At 30.2% G+C, this 26,101-nt stretch overlaps 1 protein-coding gene across 2 annotated transcripts in view; it reads left to right on the top strand.

Moving 5' to 3' along the window:
- The window catches only part of PCB (Pyruvate carboxylase), a 61,395-nt gene that overhangs the window by 7,458 nt on the left and 27,836 nt on the right, over positions 1-26,101 (top strand). The gene's annotated exons all lie outside the window — the stretch shown is intronic.

Raw genomic sequence — 26,101 nt, 5'->3', positions numbered from 1 at the left:
TTCACATTATATTGAAATGTTGATATGATTTTTAATATGTATCTTTTTAAGGTAAAAGGCACTGCGTGCTGTGTATATTATTAAGAAAAATAAAATAAAATAATACGCCCTAACTCTCGGAACCCACGGAACCCCAGGGTACCGCGCAACAGCTTTTAGGAACCCCTGGTATAGATACTCAGAAATACTTGTAGGTAGATTTTCTTTTATGTTATATTTTGATGATTTGAAAAGTATTATGTTGTGATAAAATCCGGCTCGAAGGACCAGTGATAAAATCCGGCGATGGATCGAAGACAATATTCGGCTTAAAGAACCACCGATGAAATTCGGCAAAGTGCTAATGATAATATCCGGCGAAACCGATGACTCTTGTTTCAGTTATTTTTAGGCAATATTCATATATTCATTTGTTCTTTAAACCCCGTCAAATCCGAAACCATAATGATCAAAATGGGCAAGAAGACATATTAGCATATATATTTTTTTTTATTTAGAACGAAGAAAATTAAAAAAAAAAAAAATATTCGAAAAAACAAATCGTTGCTTACTTCCGTAGGGGAGAAGCAAGGGGGGGCGCGGCCGCACTGTCGACTGTGTATCAGACTCCCCCCTCCCCCTCCTCGTTTCTCCCCTGCAGAAGTAAGCAACCAATTGTTTTTTTTAAATATTTCGTTTTTGTAAATATTATTCGTTCTAAAAATTTATTTTAATATGCCAATATGTCTTCTTGCTCATACCGATCACCGTGGTTTCGGATGTGACAGGGTTTAAATAACGCCCTGTATACATACTCTGTGTGGTTGGTCTGAGGTATTTTATTTATTTATTTCACATAAATCTTTTTCTTTTTTCTTTTCTATATGAACACCTCACTGGGCATTATCCGTGTCGAGGCATTCATTTACATTATATTTATATTATGGTCTAGTTACAGTAGTTGGTATTTTTAATAATATATGCGCATACATACACACACATAAATGTATGCATAGATGTACACATACTTGTATACATAAATAGTAAAATCAATAATAATAATAACAAAAAAAATCATTAAAGTAGTAATATAATACACACAGTTACTGTGCAGATATTGAGGCGAGAAGCATGCCACCGTCGCGGGATATTTGGCTCCTCTACACCGGCCGGCTGCCGGTCCTCCAACATCCACACAAATAGCTTTATACGACAATGTTTTACATGACAATGTTGTGACAATGTAATACGACAATTATCAATTTTAAAACGTTCTTAAATGCACTGTTTGAAACAAATTATTAATGTCGTAATGAAACTTTCTTTTTCATACAATTCTTTCTCTGTTTTTGATGTGTATTATTATTATCTTATCTCTTTCTGATATTAATTTATCAAATATTTTTGTGTACCGTATATTATATTATTTTCACATATATACTTACTGTTAACTAATTTTCATTATTTGTTTTTAAGATTAATTTGTTAATAACATTTTTTTTATACGTATATATGTGTATATATGTGTGTATATATATTTAGAATTCTTAACAAGTTATTTACAATTTGTTTTTTAATTTTAACATTGTTCTTATATTCATATTTTTAATCGTTTTTTTTTTATGCAAAGTTTCGCTTTTTATTTTGCATTGCAGTTTGCTTTTTATTGTTTCTACATGTATTTAAAATCTTTTTTTATTTCTTTTAATGTGTTGTGTATTTATAAAATTATTACTTTCGTTGTTTGTAGTTACCTGTATATTTATTTTTATACTTATAAGTATATGAAAATGTATTTATTTTTTTGTTTGAATTCTTTACAAGTTACTTACAATTTGCTTTTTAATTCAATTACTTTTATTATATCCATATAAAATTATTTTTTTCTTTTTTACTATGTAAAGTTTCACTTTTTATTTTACATGGCAGTATGCTTCTTATTGTTTCTAAATGTATTGTTTATCTTTTAAATTTTTACGCACTATGTTTGTACTTAACTGTATATTTTTTGTAAATGCCCCTTGGGCGTATTGTAAAATTAAATAAATAAAAAATAAATTAAATAATAATCAAAGCACTGTATGGATATAAACATAAATTATTGAGTTGCAGTATTATTTTTATTCATGCTCTCCACAAATGGACATCGGGGCTGGTATTCTGAACGTTATAGCGAAAGTAGAGAACGCTGCGCTTGTACGTAATTTCCATACTAATTACGCGCTAACAGAGCGTCCTCTGCACCCACGAGAACGTTCAGAATCGCACCCCAGAATAATATAAATTATTAAAGAAATTTCCAAACCCATCTACAGAGACATACAGGTGTGTTTATTCAGGTGAATCTCTCTTCGACACTCAAAGTTAAGTCACTAAAATTTAAGGTATGTTGTGTCATCATAACTTATTTGCAAATCGATTACCCGATCGAATGATTTTACACAAGTTATTACTTATTTTCTACACACCTACATTTTTTACGATATGATTAAGAATATATTTTATATTAAAATTAATTTGTCCTGTTCTTTGCTTGTAAATTATTATTTGAATTATCAGCTACATCAGTCTCCGTGTTTGCTTTACCGATGTCGTCAAATCTTTTCGAAAATGTATTATATCGTCGGGTCAGTGCCTAAGTCGGGTACATTTTGAGATATTGAGGTTTGAAGTTTAGAGCTGGTGTCATAAATCTATTTATACTGTTACTAAACTAGCTTCATGTAGTTAAATATAAAAAAATCTATTAATTCAAATTAATAATTAAAAGATTAAATTATTTTCAATTTGACTTTATTTTTATCACATAGTTGATTTTGGCATTTCAAGAGTTTTCGCATGGTGCTTACGTTTTTTTTAAAAATTATTTTATTTTTTTAACATTAAAACTATTGAAATCATTTAAATATTTTTTTTTTTACTAAAAATGGAAAGGTTAAAGAATTTAAAAAAATAAAGTTGTACGTAGATAACATTCAGCTAGAGGCACTGGAATCGCGAATTCACCACATTCGCCATTTTAGCGCAGTAAATACGTCAAACGAGTAAAAATGTATTCAATGCCAAAGTCTTTAAAGAAATATTTGTGAATTTGGCATTGCATTAATGGGTATTTAGTCAGATGTAGAAATGGTAGGTGGTCAGATCGCAGTTCTGTTACACAATTTCAAAATCGCTGTTATGGTAGTGTGTGCTTCATTTTAAATGAACCTTCGTGGTACGATATAAGAAAAATTATAGACCTTTTAAATTTATTCAGAATTGTAAATTCAGTATGGGATTGCCCTGAACTATTATCTCTCATCAAATTCAGGGTGCCCGGAAGAATGACTAGACAGGTGCCACCGTTTTGTAGCAACAATTCACAGACAGTATACTTGTAATGCCGTATTAAACAAACTTCACGAACTCGGCAATAGTTATTCCCACGTATCTGATATATTTAGTGTAGGGTATTGTTCCTATAGAACAAACCTTTTGAACTTTTTCAAACGTGGTGAATGGTAATTAAATTTATTTATTCATGCATTTCATAAAATATACAGTTTTTTGTTCAATTTACCCAGCTGTATTTTCATACATAAACAGTACTTATGATTTTCTTGTTATATTACTTTAAAATATTTTATTATTTAAATTTGTGTTTTACATTTATTCTTGAATTGTTTAAACTTTCTACTGAATATGTTGTATAATTTTAAGGTTTTTTTTTTTTATAAATCTTGGGTAAAAGGAAATTTATGTTTTTAGAAAAAAATATATATATTAAGCCAAATATGTTAGTATTTTTGTAAAAGGCAGATTTGCCGTTTATGTTCATAAAATATAATAAAATAAAATAATTAACTCAAAACTGACAGAAACGCATATTCGTGACTTTGGCATTGACATGACGATATGGCCCACTGAATTTGGCTGTTTTTTTTAGTCAAGTTTGTTAATGAAAGTTCGCGGTGAAAGTTAATTGTATTTTTTAATAAATCGCAGTTTTTTACGTAAAATATTATTTATAAAGAACGTGCCAGAACCAGAAATAATTTTAATCTTTAAAATAATTGTTTTCTTGATGTACCCGAAATCTTGCAAATTCAATCTGTCTTGATAAATTATGGTATACTTATTTTGCAACGAACATTTCATACAGCCTGAAGCGGAATTTCTCATTATTATTTAAATTGCATCAGTTTTCGAAATGAGATATTTTGAAGGAATCTAGAAAAGCCACTTTATCCCCAGCGTGTATTAATTTCATGGTCAAATATTCGCTATCTTTCATAAAATAATAGATTGAGTTTTTCTACTGACATTTCTTGGGGGAACAGCATTTTAATTATAGTATTAAAAAACGTATATAGTTTTATTCCACTTTTATTTATAATTTTTACCAGTGACCGGATTTCGTCGTGACCGACATCGTCAGTATATGGACTAGTAATTATGTATGTGATACTAAAGCTATGGTTTCCTAGGAAAGTTGATACGGTGGTACGGTGGGCAAAAAAAAACAAAAAAAAAACAATGTCAAAAATACTAAATCACCTATATATATAAAACAAACACCACACTTTACACAAACTCCTTTTTCACAACATTGGCGATACCAACACAAATATAGTCACGTGTTATACATATTCTCGTCACATTTCGTTGTCCTGTTCAGAAATTGTATTGTGTATATACAGGATGTTCTTTAAACCCTGTCAGATCCGAAACCACGATGATCAGTATGACCGAGAAGACATATTGGTTCATTAAAATAAATTTTTAGAACGAATAAAATTTACAAAAATAAAATATTAAAAAAAAACAAATGGTTGCTTACTTCTGCAAGGGAGAAGCGATGAGTGGGGAGGGGAGAGTCTGATACACCGTCAACCACATGACCACGGTCCCCTCGCTTCTCCCCTGCAGAAATAAGTATCATTTTTTTAAATATTTTATTTAAAAAAAAATCTGCTTTCAAATATTGTTTTAAATATGCTAATATGTCTTCTTGCCCATACTGATCATCGTGGTTTCGGGTGTGACAGGGTTTAAAGAACACCTTGTATATTGTGTTATGTACGTCTGTGTTGAGTTTATGTTTTTTTTGTAACAATATCACTGTATTATACTAATATTTATAATTTTAAAAATAATAATTTCTTAAGTTGGCTTATATTGCATAGTATATAAACAAAAAAGCACTATGTGGACAACAATAAACATCAACAAATAATACATAATTAATAATTAATAATAATAATATTCGGATGGCCGTCTTAACGGTGTTTTGAGATGTAAATTAAGAAAGCAGCGTCATCTAACGGCTGTGACAGCTTATCTGTCAAAAATATGCGTTGTTATGCAATCTGTCATCTGTTATATTTTTCAGTATTCATATTGGATAGTTGGTCAGTTTTTTTTTTCAATTTTTAACAATTTCGAAGTCATGCGAAGATGGATACGATCTTTAAAACTAGATAAAAAAGCTTTGAATGAAGCCTTGATAAAGAAGCTTTGCAACCGGTCGGTAAAAAAAAGTGGTTGGTTGGTTGTTTTATATTTATTTTATTTTATTAAAATTACCTAAGCACTTTGAAAACGTATATTATATTTTTTTTCCAAAAAACGAAGGATTTCTGGTATGTTGTAGAATCCCATCATTAGAATTTTTTACTGGTTCTTCGATAATTGTACCACATCATCTCAATTATCTCTTTGTAAATATTTCATGATGTTCCATAGTAACGATTAACGATTAATTTGCAAAAGCTACTTATGCTAATGATCTGCTGTTAACTCATTTTATGTTCATAATATACCGACTTTTTTTATATATTTGGTATGCTGACATACATATACATAGGTATATTTATTTTTCTTGTTATTTTTCTTTTAATATATCCATGTTTTACTACTTTATGAACTCATTATAATGTCATATTTTATAATGTAAAAGGCACTTCTGCCGTATAATAAATAAATCCATCATTTCATCGTTTTGCGTTAGCCAGTTCCTTTGTAACTTTTGCACTATAATTGGTTTTACATTTTTGGTGACCGTTATCAGACCAGGAAAATAGTCTCCTTCATATTAAAAATGACGTATTCCCCATTCCCATTCCCTTTCCGCACCTAATGGTGCATAGGGCAATAGTCTCATCTTTGTGTAATAAATCCACAACACAAGGGTAAAAAGGGCTTCATTTTTATCATCTTGATCTAAATTTAAATTCTAAATCAAAAATATAAATATTTCATGCAAATCTTTTTTTAAATATTGATTTATTTTAACAAATAAAATAACATACATAATTGTATTTTTGTTCCCGCAAAGCCGAGGCTTATCTGCGGGTTTCATTACATTTTTTTATTTATAATTTATAAAAGATAAGTACATAGTTTAATAAAAGATGAAGAATATAATATATTTATGTGCACACTTAAGATTCACTTGCTGTTTTTAATAAGTTTTTGACTATTTTTTAAAAACGTATTTAGGTTTTTCCTCACGATTTTTAACAGGTATTAAATTAAACAGTTTTGGTAATACACTCCCCATTGTTATATCTCCATAGTAGTTCTTCTGTCGTAACACCGCCAGCTGCTGTGTCGATACTTGTCGGGTCACGATCTGGTGGGTTACTTTGGATTTAAAACTGCCATCAAGGAAATGATCTGCCATTATCTTATACTGACACTTTTTGTTCATAACACAATCAAATAATATTTTATTATTGTCTTTTGCCTCGATCTTTATTTTACAGGTATGATAGTTTTTAAAATTTGTACTTGTAGGTTCAACACTTTGTCGGTATAAGATTTGAAACTTAGGCCCCATATTCTTAATCCATATTGAATTATTGGGTCAACTAGCCCCAAGTAAACTAGTCTCAGCACTGGGTATAGTGGGTATGGTTTTAAGTGGTACATGTTAAGTAGGCAAACTCTTAACTTATTGCAAACTGTTTTTACTTGTTCTTCCCAATTAAAAGTGGAATCTATAATATTACCTAAATACTTATATTTATCTGGTACAAGACGGGCTCCAATATTCTGTAATAGTATTTTCTCGTATAATTCTCTAAAGTAAACGCATCGTAATTCATTGAGTTAATCTGCAGTGGTTATGCAAGGGCTATGCATTTAGTTTTGTCGCAAAGCTAAGTGCATTATGTCTATAATTACGTTCGCACATTGAACTGCTTCTTTTGGCCATTGTCCAATCACCGACCGATTCTGACTGGATATGATATTACTTTCTAGAGTGTAGTTAAACTGTGAAATATTGTTCCACAAAGATGCATCAGAGCAAACGAACATTGAAAAAAGACGGTTCTGAAAACGATGAAGTTATTTACGATTAATGTTGTATTTTAATGTTGCTCTTTTTTTTTATTGTGCTTCATTTTCGTTGGTTAAATTTTCATAATAATAGTGAATCATGTCCGTTTTATTTTAGTTTATTTGTACTTTTGGTATTAATTAAGCCTTTGTGTAACTTATTTTTTGTCTATTTATTTAAATTGATTCATGTACTATCAAAATAAACTAAGTGCTTGCAGCGAAAACATCCCTGGGTTTTACAAAAGTCTTTCAACTTTAGGTCTAATTATCTCAGAATCAGGATCGATGGACTTGATCCATTCATATTCTGACCCACACATATACAGGGTGTTCTTTAAACACTGTTACATCCGAAACCACGATGATCAGTATGAGCAAGAAGACATTTTGGCACATTAAAATATTTTTTAGAACGACTAAAATCTTAAACAAAATATAGAAAAAAACAAATGGTTTCTTACTTCTGCAAGGAAGAAACGTGGAAGGGGGAGGGGGGCGTCTTAATTTCCTTAAATTCAATTTTAAAAAACATGTTAGGTTTTTAACACAGAAAAATAATTTTAGTTTATTTAAATTAATTTATCAATTTTTGAGACCAAATCTCAACTCCATAGAACCAAATTCCTGTGTATTGAAAGCAAAATACAAAACAATTGTGTTTATAAACAAAATGAACAAAAAATCTTTTGAACATAGGGAACAAGATTTTTTCTAATCAGTGTGAACTCGGATATGAAACTAGAAATAAAAATGAAGTAAGTCTGCCATTTAGTAAGAAAACAAAGACACAGAACTCGTTGGTTCACCGAGGTGGACCATCAGAAATAAGAGTTTAAGGAAAGACCATTAGAAATAAGAGAACAAAAAAAAATCATTTCATTTGAATGTTAGTTGATAAAACATGTGTGTAGCAGATAAGTTAGCTCTTAAAAAGTGATTGCATTCGAGTTGGTCTTAAAGAATTTTTTTAATTAGTGAAATTTTAATAATTATTATATATTTTTATAACAATTCGTCGTCGTCATTCCCTTTCCGTACCTAATGGTGCTTAGATTACTGCGGTGGTACACAAATCGCAGCGTATCTTGATCATTTTTTGTTACATGAAGGTAAGATGATCAGTCTTACGCTTCAGGTACCAGTCCAGGCACTATGAAATATTCTGGTGGGAAAACACCTTTTTAAATAAATATTTCTTATCAACCATGTCGGGAATCGAACCCGAGACCTCTTGCATGGGAGACAAATGCGCTTATCATTACACCACGAGGCCGACTAATAATTATATATAGGTTAATATATTAGCACATTCATGTATTGTGTTTGTACTATTTAAGGACAAAACAAAAATAAAAAAAAACAAAAAAATATTAAAACCCATAACTTTATCAGACAAGAAAAGCACGAATAAAAAAATGTAAAGTTTTGAAGTAACAGAGGCAATGTAGCATAATGTATTTCTTTATATTAAATCAGAGCTACAGACAGTATTACATATATGAAATAATTACAGTTTTGAAAAAAATGCCTCAAAAGTATCGAATATTTCAATATATATATACGTTTATATTTGTTTTTATTTTATTTATGAAACATATAATACATATCTAAGATATTATACTCCCAGGAATATAAAAAAAACTCATTTGGGACCGTAAATAAAAATGAGACATTTTTGTGACAATACATAATATCATACATAGTAAATACATACGAAATTCTAAGAAAACAAAAAGAATCATAAAGCATAATACTTTACACCATCTATATAAATAACATTAATTACTATCACTATCAAAAAGATTTAAGTAATATTTTTTAATTACGACACTTTTGAATTGGCTATTCGATTTTTCGTGTTTTAATATTTATTTAAAATTCGGAATGGTCAATACTTTCCAGAAACCTTTTTCCGAACTTCGTTGAGCAAAACTTAGGTACATGAAAATTCCCTGATTTACGCGTTATTATTATTATATTTATTAAATTATTTTATAGAAATACACCATTCTTTCTCAATGGTCCCCTTGATAAAACCTGTGTGAAGGAATATTTCTTTTATTAAAAAAAAGGTAATAATAATAACAAAAAATAGAAAAAATACCTAATTAAAAAACACCTTTTTCTAAACAGAAATGACCGAAAAATATTTTTTTACAATAATAATAATATTACGAGTACAATACATAAGTTTTTATGTATTTTTTTAGTTAGTGTATACAATAAAGCATTATAAGAGTAGGCATATTTATTTTATATATTTTTAATTAATATTTTTTCTTTCATTCTTCATACTTCATAAGTATTTTGAAAAAACAACGCATTATCCATAAATAAAAAGTCGATTACGGGAATAATCTAATTCGGTTATTCGAACTATTAATATTGATAATAATCGTTTGCGATTAAGCACACCCCAACAGATTTATGTCTGACAGACCGGGTCGTATTCATTTTACAACGCGTGTGAAAAGGTAACAGATTTTGTATGCGTTTGCAGGATAAGCGCGGTAAAATATCGGGTAGTATGGATTTGCGTGGCAGGTGTGAAAACGGCCAACCGCATGGCCCCTCCTCGCTTCTGCAGAAGTAAGCAACCGTTTGTTTTTTTTTTCTATATTTTATTTTTTAAGATTTTAGTCGTTCTAAAAAAATATTTTAATGTGCCAATATGTCTTATTTCTCATACTGATCATCGTGGTTTCGGATGTGAAAGGGTTTAAATAACACCCTGTAAAGAAACAACAAAGGACCACATCGTCCGTGATCATTTCTTTTTATTTGTTTGTGCGTAGGCCAATCGTAATTTATTCCCATCCATTTCAAACGGTCAACCATATCGTCGCGTCGCCGGAAAACTATTAAATCAATAATAAATACAGGTCATCGGTTATTTTTACATCTGATAACCACGAGTATAAAGATCGGAGTCCAGAGCTGATACGTACATAATACAAACATTACAAGTCGCCGAGACGTGCATATGTCCGCTATTTTTTTAAAAACCAAGTCTTTGTGTCTGCAAGTTTTAAAAACATGTTATCTTTTCAGGTCGTATCTCGTATCTCGAAAATGTAAATAAATTATTGCAATTATTACTCTCTTTAGTATAAATAATGATGAGTTTTAATTGGGTTGTTTTTGTAAACAACTGAACGTTGATTCAATATTATCAGGGTCCGGTCACACCTCCTGTCTACGTATTCCGTTGCGATAGAATTTATTTTTGAAACTTTGAACCTAGTTTTAGGACATTCGGTCGCGAGCGATTTGATGAATACGTATTTGAATATAAATTTGTTGTTACGGAGTGGGAAATCATTTTTGAGAAGGGAATATGTCAGTCTAGGCATTCACGGGGCTTATGACCTGTCGTTGGCTGGTTTAAGTGGCCACTTTACACACTGTGGTACATTCACCATTCTGCCTATGTTTAAACATCCACATCTCCTTAACTCTTCCATCTGTCGACTTTTGTGAAGTAAAAGAGGTGAAACCTTTATCACGCGGGTGAGATTCATCCGGCTGAACCAATTCACCTACTGGGCAACGCTTGAAAACAACTTTCCAATTTTTATGACTTCTTCTTTTACCAGTTAATTAATTTAACAATGTTATGAGTATTTCCAAATGTTTACAGACAAGCTGGATTTCAGTTTCAATTTTTCAGATCTAAATTTGTTGCAACAGAGGGAAAACCTTTTTGAGAAAGGAATACGTAAGTCTAGGGCATTTACAAAGCTTATTACCTGTCGTTGGTTGGTTTAAGTGGCCATTTTACACCCTGTGTAACATTCACCACTCTACCTATGTTTAAAAATCCACATTTACTCAACTCTTCCGTCTGTTGACTTTTGTAAAGTATTTTAATTTTTCTGTTGCTCACGCAGATGCCTCCCCGAATACTGTGCGAAAAAGACAACTGCACATCGGACTGATTATGCCCAACTAAAATCAGCAAAATCGAGGTTTTGCATTCCCTTCTCCCACACCTTAAAACTGATCTTATTTAGTTTTTTTTAAAGACAGAGTATCAAAATGAAATTTGCAGTTTCAGCACGTTTTGCTTTTTTCAAAAATAGTTATCATGTTTGCATACCGTGTGTCCAAAGACGGCAGATAAAACTGGGCGCTTTTAAGTGGTTTTCAATGGCCCTAGCTCCTATAAAAGATAATTTTCCAACAATAAAACTATATGGACACGCCAATGGTGGATATATATAGTGTATAAAAAAATCATCGCTTTAGTGCCATAATCCGGGGAGAAAATACGGAAATACGTTTGTATGAAGAACAGTCGGACCGCGTATCCCCTTAAATGACCATTTGAGGGCTGAGAGCCAGAGTAACTTAAGCGACATTTTGACAAGTTTTTAGCAAAATGGCTTCCAAAAATTTATGACTTATTTGTGAATATTTTATAAAAAAAATTTGCGGAAATATCACGTACTACGAATACCAATTAGAATATATGCAATGGATTTAGAATAATTAATTTTATTTTCTAAATCAATATGGATATTATGGAGAAATGTTTTCATACAAAAATGTTAAAAAGAAATTTAATAAAAATACGTTGCAAGAAAAACGCGACGTGTTTGGCCTTGGTTGTTGTGAAGTCAAGATTCGTGATAATTTTATAAACAAATTTAAATGACCAGGAACAAATAAACATGAACCGTGACGTATGAGGGGCGTGGCCAATGGAATTACCGTTTTTGCGGGAATTAAAAATTTAAAGTATTTTTGCTACTAATAATTAGCAAAAAAATTTTTTACTGGACATTATTTCATAGACTTTTATAACATTAAAAATGAAAATATAAAAAAGTGATATTTCGCTATTATTACAGTGGTAAATTACAGCGCACTACACCTAGGCTTGAGAATTATCGCATTTATTTTTTGTGTTTTCACCGGGAATCGAACTCAGAACGAGGCCACGGAGGCCGCATATGAAATGTATAATACCAAACGACTATGACTACGGTTGATGTTAAGATTTTTTCTCAAGATAATTAAATAGAAAACTGACATCTCGTACGAATTTAGTGGGTATGTTTCTCTGGAATTTTTTTGTAAAACTTAATTTTAGCCATAAATATTTTATTTGCTCTGATATTGGCGCTTGAGTTAGTGTGCCTTACAACTTAGATTTAAAAAATCTATCTGCATACGCGGATTAAATTGATTTTAAATTTCGCTTAATCTCCAATGAGGAACTTCAGCCGTACGGGAAATTGGATACAAAAAATGTTTTCTTACGCGGGGTAAAAATTAGAGCATTAAATTGTACAACAAAGTTTCTTGAAAATATACAGAAAAAAATAATAAAAAATATTTTGATAAAAACGCACTACTTTAAATGACGTCACTGGTTCATGTGAATCAACCTATGATCTGAGAGCTATGGAAGATTTCCGGTCTGCTTGTCGCTTCTGGACCAATAGGAAGAACTGAATGAGAATAAGCGGAAATGAACCTCTGACGTTACACGCGGAGTTATTTCAGAAATACAAAACTTTGAAAAATCGTAGCGCCGATAATACGATATATAAAAATTATTAAAAAAAAATTGACTTAGTTTAACAGTCTATTAACAAATAATTTTTTTTTAAAAAAACACTGAACTTCCTCATTGCTCTTAGCACGCTATTTTATCCAGTTTTTATTATTTACATTTTAAAATATGCACTCCTTTTTACCATGTTTTTCGTCTAAAGTTTCCTTCCTTTATTGCTTATTTATTTATTTATTAACGCCCAAAAGGCATTTACAAATAATAAAAATACATAACATGCTAGCATACTAATTAATAAACACAGAATATACTGAAAAAATATGTGAAATTAGTTAGAAAGCATATAATAAAAAGTTTTACAAAGTAAAAAAAAACAATTATAACAAACAATAAATATAAACAAAAAATGTAAATATATAAGCTTATGAAATAAATTCTGTAAAGCAAACAAAGTAAATAAAGTGTTACGGTAAGCAAGAAAGACAAATTTAAGTTAAATTAATAAACAAGCCAGCATATATTATCGCGAAAAAAGAAGAAATAAAAATATGTACATATGAAATGCGTATTTGCCAATACTACAATGCAATTTCATATAATAGTTTAAAATAAAAAAACTAGTTTAAAGTTATAATAAAAATAAACAAGTAAGTATTTTTTTAATTTATGGAATTGAATTGTCAACAATAGTTTGTTTGCTTATGCTAACATAACTGATAACTAGATATTATTATTATTTTGATACAGTAAAGTTACATAATGACATGACGTATATTATATTTCTGATTGATTTGATTTATCACTGACGCTGACCATGACTTCCTTTTTGCAGTGCCAGAGTTCCCATAATTTGATCTTACGTTTATAACTTTGCATAATTTATACTACACATCAATTGACCACTAGTTGAATAGGATAAATATATTTACTTCAGTCATTTACGATAGTGATTTGGTCGTAAGACATACTTGTCTTCTTCTTCTTCCTCTTGGTCTAGTTCGAAAGACCTGTTTGTGACGGTGGGCTGTCCCGGAATGATGCCGTCAAGCTGTCCTTCCATCTTTTCAGCGGCCTCCCTGATACAATGAAAGCACCCACCCCTTTCCTGTAGCTCAATTACAAGACGTGCTAATAAGCGACGTTATAACAATTTCTCACCATGGTTGTTTATCGTATTCGCGATCACAATGGAACGTCCGTGAACACCTAATATTAAATGTCAAAATATTTACGCTTCGCGATGTATAATCCTGCTGCGCAATAACATATTTCAATTTCACCGAATAAAATATTCCAAAACTGCTATTTTTATTTACTTATTTATTATTTATCATTCTATTTATTGCATTTAGCCGGCTGTTGGCAAGCCAAATGTCAAGAAAAGCAGTCGATATAGTAATTGTAATTAAATTTTCACCTTTTTGTATTAGATACTGCTTACTATTTTGCAAATGCAATATATTGTATTCTTTTTTATAGTTGACGCCGATTTTTCGCCAATGAATTGTATTTATTTACGAGGAAAACAAAAAACAAACCGACACGAGCGTTGACTTAGAGATTACACACGCGTTGACTAACGACTAAGATAACTTAAGCATGTTCATTATTGTTCATTATGATCGCTCAAATGCTTAGCATGTTTTTAAGCACGTCGATAATTGTTATCAATTAAAAAAAAACTAATGAAGTGAAAATTTAATATTTCTTTAAAATCAAACCGCGGAAATAACAAAACAAATAATCTTCAAAAGCTTTCATTGTACCCCTCACTGCAGTATTGTCAATTTGTAGTCATTCATATACACATGATCAGTACAATAACCTTTTTCTAATTTCCCAGTATGACAGTGAAGGAATAGGCCTTCCTGATAGTCTTCTGCTGTTAGGGTTTTCAGACTTAGAAATTTTCACAAGCCTCGTATCTTCCATGCGGTCCACATGGTCCCTCCAGAAGCGCCTTCTGCTTCTTCCCCACCTCACTACGTTTTCAACATCACAGATAAACCTTATCGTCTCATTTCTGATCCGATCTCTTAGAGTCTGCCTGCGATGGAGCGTAGGGTTCTCATTTCCACCACTCTGAGAGGGTTTTTTGTCCGGTCGGTGTCGGCTTTCACTTCCATCCCGTAGGTCATGATGGGTCGGACGCGTGTCTTATACGAGTATATCCTGATCTTACTTTCGGTTAGCGTGTGTTGGTTTCTCCATATAGTGTCCCGCAAGCGGCCAGCCACAGCTGTGGCTTAATTAGTCTGTGCACGTACTTCGTTATATAGGTAACTGTTGCTGGAGATCTGTACATCAAGGTAAACGAACCGCATAACTTGCTCAATAGGTACATTATCGATGATCAGTTTTCCTAAATGTAAGAATTTTGGTGATTCAATTAAAGTAATGTTGAGATTTCGTAATTCAATACTTGTTTAAAACATCACTGTGACGTTTGTTCCAAATCGAACATTCGATTCCAATTATATTAATGTTGAAAGCATAATTATTTATTTGATTATAAATGCGCCCAAGGGGCATTTACAAAAATTATACAGGTAAGTATAAACATAGTAATAATTTTAAAATTTAACAACACAATTTTTTTTATGCATGTACAAATCAAAAAAGCGTGCTGCAATGCAAAATCAAAACTAAAACTTTGCGTAAAAAAAAAAAAGAAAAAAATATGCATTAACAAAAAGAGTAGGTACTTAAATAAAATAAATTTAAAAAAATATATAAATCAAATTGTATTTTTTTTTTTAATACAAGAAGAAGAACACTAAAAATGTAATTTCTATAAGTGTATAAGATATAAATATTTATGAAACATATATCAAAAATATTTGAAAAAATAATTTCAGAAAGAGTAGGTATAAGATAATATTAAAAACAGAAAAAAATACACGACGAAGAAAGTTTTATATCGAATTTAATAATTAGCTTTAAAAAAAAACAATAATAATCATGGTTTATTAACAAAAAAAAACAATTTCTTTATCTACTACATACACACTTAGATAATAGATTTCTCTGGATCATGTCTAGTCTGCCTAACTAGGTACAACCTGTTTTAAGGCAGACATTTTTATGCAAAAATAAACAATAACATGACTACCTACTAGTTGATTTATTATACAGTTATACAATATTAATTTATACCATTTATTATGTAAAAATGTTTTTGAGTAAATTTTCAGATTTTTCTCTATCTAAATCCAGTAACCATTTTTTTTACAAATTTATTTAATTGAATCCGGGTCATGGTTTTGCAATCTTTGGGTAACATATTGAATATTTTGGGGCCCAGAAACCTGAAATTTCTTTGCCCGAATTTTACGAACGTTTTAAAATGAATAATTTTTGTCCTAAGAATCTCTGTCTTATGATTTAAGTGTTAGAATAAGAGTAGATTTTATTTACCTACCTAAATAAAATAAGTGCAACGTAAGTATGTATTATGTAAAATATCAAAGCTAAATAAATTAATAATAGTAAACAAATTAGAAAAATATTATGTACGATGTAGCAAGTATAAAACGTTTGATTCAACTCCAACCAGAATACTCGAATATGTCGGGAAAAAAATACACGTGTACTCAATAAAACAACGGAAAAAAGGAAAAAATAAATGATTGAGATCTATTCAAATCACGAAATTGACACCCCCAACCTATGAGGGCAGAACTGAAGTTTTAGCTATTTTTAACGTCTCGTGTCTTAATTTCTATTCGAAATTAACGTTAAAATTATGTGTTTTGAAAAGTAAAAAAAAATATCAACAATATTTTGAGTTTGTCAATATTTTTGTAGACACGGTCTGGATTCAACTCGCATTAACTGGTTTAAGTGGCCACTTTACACACTGTGTAACATTCACCATTCTGCGCATATTTGAACATCTATATTCCTTAAATTAAACCAGCCAATGACAGGTCATAAGCCCTGTAGATGCCTAGACTTCTATATTGCCTTCTCTAAAATGTTATTTATCTCTGTTGTGATATGTTAAAATAATTTACTTTATTTTAACTAGCATTGGGAAAAGACGATTCTAACTTTTGAAATAACACTGTCTATCGAAAATTTCATATAACTCTGTGGAAAAATTACTACATATTTACCAAAATTACCATTAAATAATTTATTTAGTTAGTTATCATTATTAATTGTCGGCCTAGTGGTGTAATGGTCAGCGCTACCATGCAAGAGGTCTCAGGTTCGATTATCGACACGGTTGGTGTTACATATTTATTTAAAAGGTTGTTTTCACACTAGAATAATTATTTATAGTCCCTGGACTGGTACCTGAAGCGTAAAACTGATCACCTTACCTTCATGTAACAAAATCGATCAAGGTTCGCTGCGATTGGTGTACCAATCCAGCGCCCCATGCATCATTAGGCGCGGAAAGGGAATGATGATGAAGATGATGATATCGTTATTATCTAATTTAAAGTTTATATTTGAAGCACTAATTTTTTGGTTATTCATTATAATAAAATAAATAAAACAACTTTGTTTTTAACCACTATTTTTTTTTTCCACCGACCGGTTTCAAAGCAAACAAGCTTCTTCGTCAAGGTTTACGTAACTAATGAATTAATTCCTATTTTATTTTTATCATGTTCACTAAATACTACACGTGGACCCAATAAATCAAGTCTTTTTTTTCTTTACAAGGGTGGTAATTTGATATCAATATTTTCGAAGCAAGACAGGAGTGGACTATAAGAAATATTGTTTATTTGGTTACTAATATTTTTTTAATGGGGGCGGATTCTTTTTGTTAATGTAATTTTTTCAAAACTATTTAAAACCGGCTTTCTACACAACTAATAATATAGGAGCATTGTTAAAAAATCACAAAGACAAAGTCAAAGTCCATAAATATAATAAATCTAGGATATACCAATTAAATTGTAATGATTGCGATTCAATCTACATAGGAAAAACTAAAAGAAACTTTAATATTAGAGTAAAAGAACCCTTAAGATGCTTAAATAATAATCATTTTTCTGAATTCGCAAATCATCTGATGAAAAATAATCATAACTTCAATAAAGACACTGGATTAAAAGTACTTCATATTGAAAATAAAATATTAAAATTATACAACTTAGAAATCTTAGAAATTAAAAAAGCGATTCATAATAAGAAAAAAATAATTAATAACCAAATAAACAATATTTCTTTTAGTCCTCTCCTGTCTAGCTTCGAAAATATTGATATCAAATTTCCACCCTTGTAAGGAAAAAAAGACTCGATTTATTGGGTCTACGTGTAGTATTTAGTGAACATGATAAAAATAATATAGGAATTAATTAATTAGTTACGTAAACCTTGACAAAGAAGCTCGTTTGCTTTGAAACCGGTCAGTGGAAAAAATAACAATAAAAAATTAGTGGTTAAAAACAAAGTTGTTTTATTTATTTTATTATCTAATTTCTTTACTTTTATCATTTTTTTCTATTAGGGAACGAATGCATAACGTATTGTATAGGTAATATACTTTTTTTAATTTTGTGTCAATGTAGACTGGTTACTTTCCGTGCATCGCCAGCAGTGACATATTCTGATGCATATCAGTGGCGTTTTGTAGATGGCTTGGCATTGTACGAAGGTCGGACCAAACTAACTTGTCTACACGTTATATTTATACTGATAAAAACTGGTTTTATGAATACGTTTGCATAGTTGAATGTGCCTAAGTTTGAACGTTACCCAACCAAAACTTATTCTGCGTATACATAATCGACGATATGGCAAAATAAACAAAATCACGTCTCTTCAAAAATACGTCACTGAGAAGTCGGGTTTTGTTGATCTGTGAATTTGTGCCTAATCGAGTATCATGCATTTCTCGGCATTTGCTGGCGACTCGCAGCAATCTAGCTGGACTAAAATCGAAATCAGTAGCCAAATCACAAATAACTATCGACGTGCTAATAAGCGACGTGATAACAATTTCTCACCATGGTTGTTTGTCGTATTCGCGATCACAATGCAACATCCGTGAACACCTAACATTAAATGTAAAAATATTTACGTTCCGCTGCGTATAATCCCGCTGCGCAATCACATATTTGAATTTCACCGGTGTGAACATGAAAAATATTCCAAAACTGCTATTTTTATTTATTTATTATTTATCATGCTACTAATTGCCTTTAGCCGGCGGTTGGCAAACTAAATGTCAAGAAAAGCAGTCGCCATAGTAATTGTAATTTAATTTTCACTTTTTTGTATTAGATACTACTTACTTTTTTGCAAATGCGATATATTGTATTATTTTTTATAGTAAACGCCGATTTTTCGCCAGTGAACTGTATTTCTTTACGATGAAAACAAAAAACAAACTGACACGGGCGTTGACTTAGAGATTACGCACGCGTTGACTTATGACTGCGATAACTTAAGCCAGTTCATTATTGTTCATTGTGATCCCTCAAATGCCTTGCATGTTTTAAAGCACATCGATAGTTATTTGTGATTGAGCTACAGACTTGTAGGATTTTAAATGACTCTAAGTGACAGTTTAGAGATGTGCCAGCAAATAATCTCTGCTCAATATATTTTATTTATAAAAAATATTTATGTATCATTTTTTTTTCGTAGGAAGATATAAACCGTGGTCGTGATATATAATAAATAACAATTATTTAATTTATTTCCCATAAACATAATTACTATGAAACATTACCGAAAGTCAAATAAAATGGTAAGCTTTGCATAATCACTTATTTGTACGATTCGCCCCTGGCATATACTATTATAGGTATACAAACATCACACTGCCAGCATTAAAATTAGCGCTTTAAATTAATCCAGCTTAACAAGTACCATAATACTAAATATGTATATTATTTACTCTCCCTTCCCTTTCTAATACTCTCAACATGCATTTTTTATGTAACTATTACATAATATGTATATTAATATATTTGAATGTATTATGTTTCTTTACATACATTGTTCAATTTGTGGAAACCTATTGATTCTGAGCCCAAATAATATATTTATTAAATAAATATATTATGTAGAAATGTTTGTTTTCCAAATACAATAAAACACTACTATTAAAGTATCACTATCCGGAAAATCGATTGATAGTTTGGGATAATGTTGAATCAAAATTTAACCGAAATAAGTAATCATTTTTTTACGAAAGTGATATTTATCTTGACAACATAAAATGCCATTATTTACTTTACAAATATGTTTTATTCCATACTTGTAATATTTATTCTGGTTTTTACCGATTTGCGATTTTAAAAACGTTTTTATTTCTTTGCATAATTTTCCGTCTTATCTTTTTATATTGTATGATAATCATTTCTTCGTGTTTTTCTCCAGCTTAAAAACCGACACAGGTAAATTTTTTGATAACGTTTAATTCTATGCGATCGAATCCGCCTTACTGTCGCAAAATGCATATTACACGTTATTATTGATCGTAATTAATTTTATTTGGACAGACATCAGTTGATCGTAGTTATGCAGAAAGCAGCTAGTCCACAATATTGAAAAAAATGTATATTGATGTTATCGGATGCAGTAAGGTCAACTCTATGTTATGATAAAAACAGCCAGGCTACTTTCATACAAAAAAATAATAATCTCTTTCTGAAAATAGTGTTGATCACAAAAACAGCATTTCTCAATTTGCAGAAAACACCCACGGTACTAGAAAAATCTTACGGTAGAGATGCTGATGAGAAGATTAATGCGTCCAAAAATTTAGTTCTATATTATCACTAAAGCTTGAATCTCGGAAATCTTCGGAACATTGACATTTTCAACTTAAAAAATAATGTTTATTTTATTTTTTTATATTTTGTTTCATTATAATTGTTTTTTTATTACTATTTTATACTTGGTTAAACGCGTAAGCCGTCTAATAAATAAATAAATATGTCATCTGTATCACCTCAAAGAAAAATAGCCCTTGAGAGATAATACTGTTTTCCAAATCGAGAATCTTCAAATAATTTGTGTAATTTGCAAGCTTACTCTAGTAAATAAAACGCGGCTAGGTTAAAGACGTTAAATATGTTGTACTTTTTTATATGGAGAAATAAACGGTGGTAGTGATTTGTAATAAATAACATTTATTTTATATTTCCCCATAAACATGATTACTATAAAACATTATTATCGAGTTTTAATGGTAAGCTGCGCATAATCTCTTATTTAGACGACTCGCCCCTGCAGTCTACCTCGTTTTCTCATTTCGCGCCCTTAAGACAACATGGTTTGTTCGAGTAGTATTATTTTATCGTGAGGAGTCAATTTTATGTTTATAGACTATAGGTCACATCAAACAATGTTGACGCAAGTCCACTTTCTGTTTTCATGTTTAACTTTCGTATTATCGGCTCGCGTGATTTAGCTTGTACACAACTCTATGGTTATAGGGTATAGAAAAGGTGTAACGGCACGTCCCTGACACTTAAGGTAGAAGGTATGGTGTTATTTATTATTATTTATTTTTAAAAATATATATTTATTCATATAAAGATGCATATTACAAAAACAATAATATCGTATCCCTAACTCTATGAGGCCAAGAGCCCTGTGACAAACCGTTTAAAAACAATTTACCGGGAGTTAGTTGTTATTCTCTTATGTTATTATATAATAATAATAACAATAAGGAAAGATCTCAGCAAAATGTTCGTACGAGGTTTTCCCAGAGCACGAATTATGTCATACCCAAAACCCGTACGACTTTTGCACAGAGACATCTCTCCTTTATCGCACCGAGAGTGTTCAATATTTTGGAAGAGCGTATTAAGCTCTCGGGGACAAAAACTATTTTCAAGAGAGGAGTTAAGGCTGTAGTCTGGTCAATCTATATTTTAAGGACTATAGTTAACACAGACATACTTGTATACAACCACAAATATTATATTGGATCAGAAACTCACCAATAATAACAATAAAATAAAAAAATATGGCACATCAATATGGTAAACAGTAAACTCAAACATTCGTAAAATCATCACGGAGTTTCCCACTACGGAAAATCCAGTATTTAAAGCTGTAAGTCTGGTAAAACGCACGCAAAATGAGGAAATCATACGATTTCGCCATTTTAAAACAAATGTTTTTTTTTTAATCGCGCAATAATAATAATTTTTAAAGGTATTTTAGTTTTAAAAATATATATTTAAAAGTTTTATGTAACTAAAATATAATTACTTTTATACCGGCAAATTACGCCATTTCAAATTTAGACTAAACTTAGGTATCTGGGATCTCAATAAAGACTAAGTATTGAACTAAGATTTGCTGTAATAATTTGAAGATAATAAATTGAAAATTAAAGCGGCCGGAGAAAATTTTATTTTTTTGTTTTTGAAAAGAAATAAAAGCATTTTAAATCACATACATTTTTGTGACAATTTCCTTTATTTCTACGTAATAATTATGCCTTCGGTAATACTTTAAAAAAAAACATTTATTGAAATATTTTAGTTGAAACCTCTTTTTATGGAATTGTTTTCTTATTTTTTAAAAAGAAGATAATTCTGGTTGTAATATTAAATTTAAAACAATATTTTATTTACGCCCTTATCGGTACCGGTAGTGCGGCAGGTATGAAGGTCATAAAAATAAGATATTGTTAAAAATTGAATATTACAACCAGAATTATCTTCTTTTTTAAAAAAAGATTTCAATTAATGTTTTTTTTTTCTTAAAGTATTACCGAAGGCATAATTTTACGTAGAAATAAATGAAAATGTCACAAAAAATAACGTGATTTAAAATGCTTGTATTTCTTTTCAAAAACAAAAAATCCAAATTTTGCTTCGACCACTTTAATGTTCAATTTATTATATTCAAATCATCACGACAAATTTTGTCTTTATTGAGATCCCAGATACCTAAGTTTAGTCTAAATTTGAAATGGCGTAATCTACCGTTCTAAAAGTAATTATATTTTAGTTACATAAAACTTTTAAGTATATTTTTAAAACTAAAATACCTTTAAAAATTATTGTTTTTATCTAATTTATGTGTTTTTAAAATTATTATTGCGTGATTAAAAAAAACATTTGTTTTAAAACGGCAAAATCGTATGATTTCCTCATTTTGCGTGCGTTTTACCAGACTTACAGCTTTAAATACTGGATTTTCCGCAGTGGGAAACTCCGTGATGATTTTACGAATGTTTGAGTTTACTGTTTACCATATTGATGTGCCGTATTTTTTTTTTTATTGTTATTATTGGTGTGTTTCTGATCCAATATAATATTTGTGGTTATATACTAGTATGTCCGTGTTAACTATAGTCCTTAAAATATAGATTGATTAGAATGACAGCTGTCAAACAAATTTCATTAGTGATGGGAAATTATTGATCACTGATCAAATCGATTGTATCAGTTATTTCATGCAATCGTGAAACTCAGTTTCCGAAAATTGATATAAAAAACGAAAAAACATGCCCATTATAGTGTGTTTAACATAACTGTTCACCAAAAAATGAGACATTTATACTTTTTTCACGAACAACATCAGACGAATAATTTTTTTATTCGATCAATTTGTCCATCTCTAACGTTTTTGCAAAATGATGTAACCTTGTAAGACCGTCGTTAATAATTAGGTTTATTTGAGTTTTTTTAGTTTTAAAACTGATTTTAAATATTAATGTTGATTTATGTTTCAAGCATTGTAATAAAAAAATAAATTAACACGCCAGATACAAATGATTTTTTGTGTGTCAATATAAATAATTCCTTTGACGTTACTACAAAGTTATGTAGTACATAGTTACTTTTTCTGAAAACTGTCATTCTAATCACGTTACATTTTAAGGACTATAATTGCTCGTCCCAACCCAACCCAGGACTTTTAGTCCCATAGAGTTGGAACTTACGTTTCAAATAATGTGTAATAAACTGTCTTTTAGTGAATAAATAAATTTATAAGTAAATTAATAAATAAATAAATAAAAATGTTGGAATTTAGAAATACTTCGTAACACGAACGATAAATTGGAATACCAATGTAACTAACAAATAAAAAAAGAGAAGAAATCTTACAAAAACCAGAACAACCTAGAATAGGAAATGAGTAATACAGTGGCGAGACGTATCAAAGCCAAATAAATGCCAGAAGCCATGCAGTGTATAAACAATATCATAATGTGGGGGTCATCACTAATGAGGAACTTCAGCCCTACGGGAAATTGGATACAATAAATGTTTTCCCGCGCGCGGTAAAATTCGGAGCTTTTAATTGTAATTGTAATGCCATCTATTGCGCTCTCGTAACGTGTCTGTTTAATTATACGTCATTGTGTATAGGTTAACTGCACGTCCTCAGGTATTTTAGACACCTTTATTTACATCTTTCAAAAAAGCGTATCTCGTTTTTGATGAAATTGAGAGTTATAAATCTGTGGATAAAAATAAAGTTATATTTATGGAGTAAATGGGCATCATGCTGTCTTAAAATAATTGTAAAAACCCGACAAAATACAGTAAGATTATTTTTATAGGCGAAAATTTTCCGTGCAAATTTTTAAAAAGTCTAAAAAATTAACAAATTTGAGAATACGCCTTTATGAAAGATGGTTCGATTTACGCCGGTTGGTGCCGGCGTGGGTTTTCTCAGTTTGGCTGACACTAGATGACAGTAGGCGCCGCGATTCTAATAGCAGACACACTTTTATACGTTGTTTTATTCTATTACCGTGTACGCGAGCAGCCTATTATGTGTGTGCAATTGTTTCCGAGTAAGTTTTCGTTTTATTTTTAAGAAAAATAAGAAGGTATGATTATATTTTTATTTTATTATTATTAAAATTAAAAGAATATTAAAATATTTGTAGTTTATGCTATGATTCTGCAAGAAAGGAAGCAACAATCAAAGCAAATTAAATTGGATGCTTTTTTTAAAAAAGTGTGAGAATTTAATTTAGTACCTATGAACTGGTCAGTTAGTATTTAAAAAAAAACATTATTTATATCAAGAGATTATTATTTATTTTGTTAAGTAATTTAAACTGTATTTATTAAATACATTAATAATTTATTTTGAATATATATAGGATATGTATTAAATAAACATGTTAGATTGTTCTTAGAATTTCGACACGGAAACTAAACTTATATCTTTCATTATATTTTTGTTCATTTTACGCCGATTTTTTTTTTTACGCCTGTGTCTCTCGGAACAGAACCCCGGCGTAAAACGACGTTTAACTGTACATTGTTTATTATTATTTACACAGTTTAACGACCTCTGTTTGTCTCTTTCCACCCATTGATTTTAAGTGCCGTATAATATTATAAATAGTTTGCGAGCGGTAAAAATCTATTTAGTTTCGCGTTCAATAAACCTACCTAACTGCATATATATATATATATGTAGTGACCGACCGAAGTTTCGGTTTCGGCCGAAAATTAGCCGAAACTTAGGCTCAGCCGAAACCTGCGGCCGGGATGTGTCGAAAAGGGAAAAAACGCGTTTTTTTTTTAATTAAAAATTAATAAGAGTATGAAACACTGTCGAGAAAAAACTATTAAATTATTATTTAAATTCCCCCGAAAACGGTCCATTGCATTAGCCACGCCCCTAATACGTCACGATTCGGTTAAATTTTGAACTTTGTTTGTGACCGTTTAAATTTAAATATAAACTTTCAACTTTTTCCTTCTTTTAAAAAACATGCACTATCCTGGATTCAAACTAAAGATATTATGTAACTCTTTTTTTCTATGATATATTTTGTCGCCCTTTAATTATACGGAATATTTTTATGCTTTTTGTATTTTTTATTTCCTTTTTAAATTACTATAAAATATAAAAGTACCTTCTAATACTTTACAAAATATTATCTTTTTATAAAAGTATTATATCTGTCTATTTATTATGGGAGCAAAAAATTCGTAAACATTTCTTGTATACCCACGAACAGGCCATGCCTTTGTGGGATTTATTTGTTTACTATTTTACTATTAATATGTCTTTAATTGCTATGTAATTATGCTTTGTTTTTTAATACACTGTTTTATTATTATGTTTATTGTAAAAAAAACTAAAAAAATAATTTAAAAACCAGCCAACGGCAGATCATAAGCCCTGTAAATGCCTAGACTTCTATATTCCTTTCTTAAAAATGTTTTCCCCCCCCTTTTGCAATAAATTTAGGTAAAAATTTCACTTTTGGATCGATTCTAGCACTAATGATTTTTTTTTAGATTTTGTGGCTTGACACATTTTTGCATAACACCATCCATACGCCAGCATGATCTTTGATTT

Source organism: Micrasema longulum, unplaced genomic scaffold (assembly GCF_059751315.1).
Source record: "Micrasema longulum isolate JH-2025_06_02 unplaced genomic scaffold, ASM5975131v1 h1tg001320l, whole genome shotgun sequence".
Classification (NCBI taxonomy): Eukaryota; Metazoa; Arthropoda; class Insecta; order Trichoptera; family Brachycentridae; genus Micrasema; species Micrasema longulum.
This window is presented reverse-complemented; position numbering and strand designations above follow the sequence as displayed.